Below are 6,220 nucleotides of genomic sequence, written 5' to 3'. Positions count from 1 at the left end.
ACAGATTCCGCGAGTTCGGTGTAAAATCTGTTAGGCAGTGACAAGGTTGCTCTGAGTCCCCCGCATTGCCAGTGCGTCAACACCGTGCATCTTAGCTTAGGTGATATCACCTTTCAATTTCTTTATATTCTATTATAAATTCAGTCCATTCGCGACACAAACACACTTGTAACACGAAATTCTATAGTAAGAATATATTTGTCTTCTTTGATAATTAACTCAAATTCATTAAACCCATAATTATCGTCCAATATCCTAACCAAGTAATTGAACGTCCCCACATGATACAATCTTACCGCTCGGATTGTATCAATTAAATTATACTAGTTACGAGGCTTACTAATTATCCTGGCAATTCCCTGATTAAGCATCAGGTTCTTTCGCGACATTCCAATTGTCCAAACAGAGATTTATCCGAACTAGCGGCTCCCCAGTTTCGCATTGGGTTCGTTCGCATCCTAACTGCTCCCCAATTTCGCATTGGGTTCGTCTGTGCTATTATACAACCTCCTAGCAGCTCCCCGGTTTTGCATCGGGTTCGTCTGCGTTTGACTCCATTCCTAGAGGCTCCCTGACTTCGCGTCAGGTTCGTCCTCGCTGTCTATAATCCTAGCGGCTCCCCAATTTCGCATTGGGTTCGTCCGCGTTCCTTAACTAACAAATTTATATCATATTCCTAGGGTAATAATCCTTCGCCGGCCACTCGTGCTGCTCGCGGCCCTGGCTCGTAACATGGTCTACCTTTTTGGTGGAATTTTCCAATTCCAGGCCCCTTTTCCAATGCTATTACTTTGCATCCAAACGTCTTCATGAATCCGACGTATGGTTTTCTCTTGCTGTATGCTTCTAGTGGAGTCATATTATTTAACGTGGTAGTTGGGCATCTGCTCCTAATAAAACAAGCTGTATTTATAGCTTCGGCCCACAATGACTCAGGTACTCCCGATTGTAATATCATACATTTTGCCATTTCGGTAAGTGTCCTATTAGCTCGTTCGGCCACTCCGTTCTGTTCTGGCGTATACTCCACGCTTAATTGTCTCCTGATTCCATGCGTCTCTAAAAATTGTGTGAATTCTTTTGAAACATACTCTTTAGCATTGTCAGATCTGATACCTTTTATTTGTTTTCCTGTTTCCTTTTCAGCACGTACTTTGTAATTTTTAAATGCATTAAATGCTTCAGACCTGTTTTTTAACATCGTTACCTCTGTATATCTTGTTGCATCATCGATAAAAGTGATGAAGTATCGTGCACCACCTAGTGAGTTGACCTTCATGGGTCCACAAATATCTGTGTGTACTAAACCCAAAATTTCAGTTCTTCTTTCTGTGGAGCGCTTGAATGGTAATTTGTGTATTTTCCCAAGATGACATACCTCACATTCAAAGTTCTTGTTTTGACCAAACAACTTCAAACCTGTTACCATATTTTCACTTTCCAGTTTTCGTAAATCATTCTGATTGAGGTGGCCCATCCGTTCATGCCATCGTTTAAAATGGTTTTGACTTTTGTCTTCTGTATTCATAGCTTGATGATACACCGACTCTGTTACGACATATAATTCTCCTCTGCGAATTGCTTTAAACAATATATTATCTTCCTTTTCTTTCACGACTGCATAGTTTCTATTAAAGCTTACAGTATATCCATATTTTGTGATTTGTGGAACTGAGAGCAAGTTATGTCTTAAATTTGGTACATACATGACATCGCAAAGTCTAATACTATCAACTGTATTCGAGTAACTTGTAATTTTTAATCTAACGTCACCAATACCCTTGCATTGTACATATTGTTTAGCAGCAGTATATACATTAGTGCTTATATGTTGGTTCATATTAATGAAATTATTGCTGTGCTTACACATGTGTCGTGTGGCACCGCTGTCCAAGCACCATTCATTAAAATCTTGAATCGTTGGATTAGTACTCAACGTAATGGCATTCATTGCTTTTTATTTGTTATATTGATTATGCTGCTTGTTTTTGAACCAACATACATCTGCTCTGTGACCGTTCTTGCCGCACACAGTGCATTTTATTTCAACTTTATTAAACTTATTTTTGTTGTAATTACTTTGTGAGTTTTCAGTCTTAATTCTCGGTTTGGTTCTTGTTAGTAGTGCGTCATTATTTTGTTCGTTCTGATTGTGTGTACCTTTCTCTTGAAACCTTGCTTCTAATTCAATTAATTTTAGTTTTAGGATGTCTATTGTTGGTAAATCATCCCTAGATTCTATCGCTGTAGTTCTTCCAGTTTTTCAGCAACGTTTACAAATTTGTTTACGTATTCCCCCATTGCAACATTTGATTCTTTCTTCATCTTGTATAATGTTTTGTACAGGATGGCTTTCCTCACTGGACCTTTTGACTCGTATATATTTCTCAACGTCTCCCACGCTGCTTTTGAGGTTTCACATCTCTTGATATTATTTATTTGACTTTTATTCACACTTAAGAATAAAAAGACAAGGGCTCTCGTCCCTGCTGTCCCACTCTATCGCGTTTTCTTCAGTTTTTATATTACGTCCATTAACGTACGACCATAGTTCATTGCACTCTAATATACTTTTCATTTGAATTTTCCAGCTTTCATAATTGTCCTCATTTAATTTTTCGATCTTGTGCGTTCCAAAATTTCCCGCAGCCATATTTTGAGGTTATCTTAGCACGTGGTTTCAAGCAATGCACCTGGGCCCATAACCTGTTGAATTTATAGCGGTGCACTTGCGCTCGACTGTTTAAATAAATGTACAGTAGAGTTTCTGTAATACTTATTTATTAATAATATAGTTATTAACATAAACTGCTAAATATAACACGAGGACAAAATGCTACTTTTCCAGATCACGCAGTACAATCGAAACCATTACAAGCACGTCTTTCGTTAGACAAGATCGAACGCGCACGCGCATCCAGCATCATACCACGCACGACCAAACGGCTCAGAGCTGCCAACCTGAGCCAAGATGATGATTATTTATCACAAAATCATAATTCTAATTGCAATATTATAGGACACAATATTAACATTAACGTATAAAGTCTGTCCCAGTTAAGAATAGACTTCGCGAATGACCAGTTTACGTCGTTCGCTGCGCAGGTTCGCCCTGATTGGTAGTACTCCCAATGCACAACGCATGCGCGCAGTGGCACTGAAGCGATGCCATGTTGCACCCCCTGGATGCAGCGCTGCAAACTGCCTCACTCGCGTTATACCAGGTGTCCTGTGTTACACGCATCACCACCCTCGCTATTTTACCTCGTTCGTTTCGCTAGTTTTTCCGCGCTTTTCTTTAAAGTGTTTATTGGCGAAAAAAAATGGAACAAGGAGAGCCATCAGGTGTATCTCCACAGAAGCGGAGTCAATAAGTCATAATCGTCCAAACCAAAATGTCCACTAACCCGTTTCATTCCGGTACACCGCGTATATGAAGATTCGCGTCGAGACAGTGGGGAGTGGGTAGTGGAGTGGGAGCTCGGAGGCTCGCAGCAAGGTGCTGCGATCAGTCGAGCTGCGCGAAGGAAGTCTATTCTTAACTGGGACAGACTTTACTTATCTTTATTCATCAATAGCTGTCATTAGAGAATAGCTATACATTTGTGGTTGTTTAACGAAATAGCGAACCCGCCAAAATAAGTAATAAAGACTAAACGACCTACATACAAGTTCGTAAACGCGTGCAAAGTCGATTGCTTGAAATTTTGAGTACGCGACGAACTTGCATACAAATTGCTTGATGTCATTAGAGATAAATGTCTATTATCGATAGACATGATGCGACTAGACTAGAATTTAATAGGTTGATGCCTATTTTATTTCTTCTTTTCGTCTTGATATCGGGAATCAATGAGAATATCCTTTCGGCCTCGGCATTTGAATGCAGTAAACATCTGACAATTTTGCACAGTCGACGCAAGTTCGTGAAACGAAGAACTTGTTCCGCGTTTTCTTGTTTGCAGATATCTATCCACATATTGCCGAATGAAAAATTCGACCATTAGTGTTTTTGGAATTCGGATGTGCCGTAGAAATTTACCTGACGAATTAAATCAAAATGCTGTAAAAGCATCGGTTTCAAAAATCTTTTTAAAAACATCTGAATTCCAAAAACACTAATGGTCGAATTTATCATTCGACAATATGTGGATAGACATCTGCAAACAAGAAAACGCGGAACAAGTTCTTCGTTTCATGAACTTGCGTCGACTGTGTAAAATTGTCAGATGTTTACCGCATTCAAATGCCGAGGCCGAAAGGATATTCTCATTGATTCCCGATATTAAGACGAAAAGAAGGAATAAAATAGGCATCAAACTATTAAATTCTAGTCTAGTCGCATCATGTCTATCGGTGATAGACATTTATCTCTAATAACAACAAGCAATTTATATGCAAGTTCGTCGCGTACGCAAAATTTCAAGCAATCAACTTTGCACGCGTTTACGAACTTGTATGTAGGCCGTTTAGTCTTTGTTTCTTATTTTGGCGGGTACGCTATTTCGTTAAACAACCACAAATACCCAGACAACCAACTGCTCCGTTCTGCAGCTGTACTGCGCCGCAGCTATGTCGCGTTTTGGATCCCTGCTGCCGCGCCACTGCACGGAGAACGGGGCTCGATTTTGCCTCGCCGTAAGAGGGCAACACGGTCGCGCCAGGTCGCATTAATGTAGGACGTGCTATGTGGTAGATGTCGCTAAAGTAAATGTCTATTATACAAATGTGTAGCAGCAGCAGTCTTTCTTTTTACTGACAAAATTAATATTTTTATTTAAATTACATACTACATACTATCAGGTCGTTCGGAAAGTAATTTCGTTTATCGTGTAGGGATGGCAATGCTTCCGTTTGTCATTACTAGACTGCGAATCTTTCTGCAAAGTAGAAATTGACTACATCGATTGCAAGAAATAGAAATCAAATTGAATGTTATTTCTTCAGCAAAGGAGAAAACGAAATGACTTTCCGAACGAGCTAATACATTAACATATTACAATAGGAGAGCTGCATAAAGTCTAAATAAAATCAATCTCATCATTTTCATACAAAGAAACATTTACCAGTTACTTTTAAGGTTCGGTAGGTGTAGAGGGTTGAAACGTCTTCGTGCAAAAAAAATGTGTCGTAGAAGGGAAAAGAAACTTAATTTATAATTTTCGGCTCGATCGCGTTTCCAGCTACCCGAGTGCATCGGGCTGCCCGGGAGTGTCTCGATCTCGTCGGGCGGGTTTGGAAAGAATCGGACAAGTTCGGGCGAGCGAGTTTTCGCGCTACTCGAGATTCAATTCTGCGTTCGCACGAACTTGTCTGCTTCTGTCTGACGTCTGAACGCGCTCGACGAAGGCGAGCCACTCTCGGGCCACCGGGCCACCCGATGGTGTGTCACGGATAGACTGCGGATCTTTCTGCAAAATAAAAATTTACTATATCGATTGCAAGAAATAGAAATCAAATTGAATTGAATTGTTTCTTCAGCAAAGGAGAAAACGAAATGACTTTCCGAACGAGCTAATACATTAACATATTACAAGGAGAGCTGCATAAAGTCTAAATAAAATCAATCTCATCACTTTCATACAAAGAAACATTTACCAGTTACTTTTAAGGTTCGGTAGGTGTAGAGTGTTGAAATTTATAATTTTCGGCTCGAGCGCGTTTCAAGCTACCCGAGTGCATCGGGCTGCCCGGGAGTGTCTCGATCTCGTCGGGCGGGTTCGGAAAGAATCGGACAAGTTCGGGCGAGCGAGTTTTCGCGCTACTCGAGATTCAATTCTGCGTTCGCACGAACTTGACCGCTTCTGTCTGACGTCTGAACGCGCTCGACGAAGTCGAGCCACTCTCGGGCCACCGGGCCACCTGATAGTGTGTCACGGATAGACTGCGTATCTTTATGCAAAATAAAAAATGTCAGCGTCGATTACAGGAAATAGAAACTAAATTGAATGTCATCTCTTCCCTTAATGATTTTAATACAGGAGAAATCATATATTGACATCTTCAATTTAAAAAATGTTCCAACAACTATCAATTTCATCTACTCAAGTTTGCTATAAATGCATAAAGATCCGCAGTCTATTCGTGACATATCAAGCGGCCCGAGAGTGGCTCGACTTCGTCGAGTGATTTGAAAATTACAGTCAAAACGTGTTGGTCGAGGAAGTGTCGACTTCCAGCTCAATAGTAATGACCTGTCATAAATCTCCCTGTAGAGAAC

The sequence above is a fragment of the Lasioglossum baleicum genome, chromosome 7, assembly GCF_051020765.1.
Source record: "Lasioglossum baleicum chromosome 7, iyLasBale1, whole genome shotgun sequence".
In the NCBI taxonomy this organism is placed as follows: Eukaryota; Metazoa; Arthropoda; class Insecta; order Hymenoptera; family Halictidae; genus Lasioglossum; species Lasioglossum baleicum.
This window is presented reverse-complemented; position numbering follows the sequence as displayed.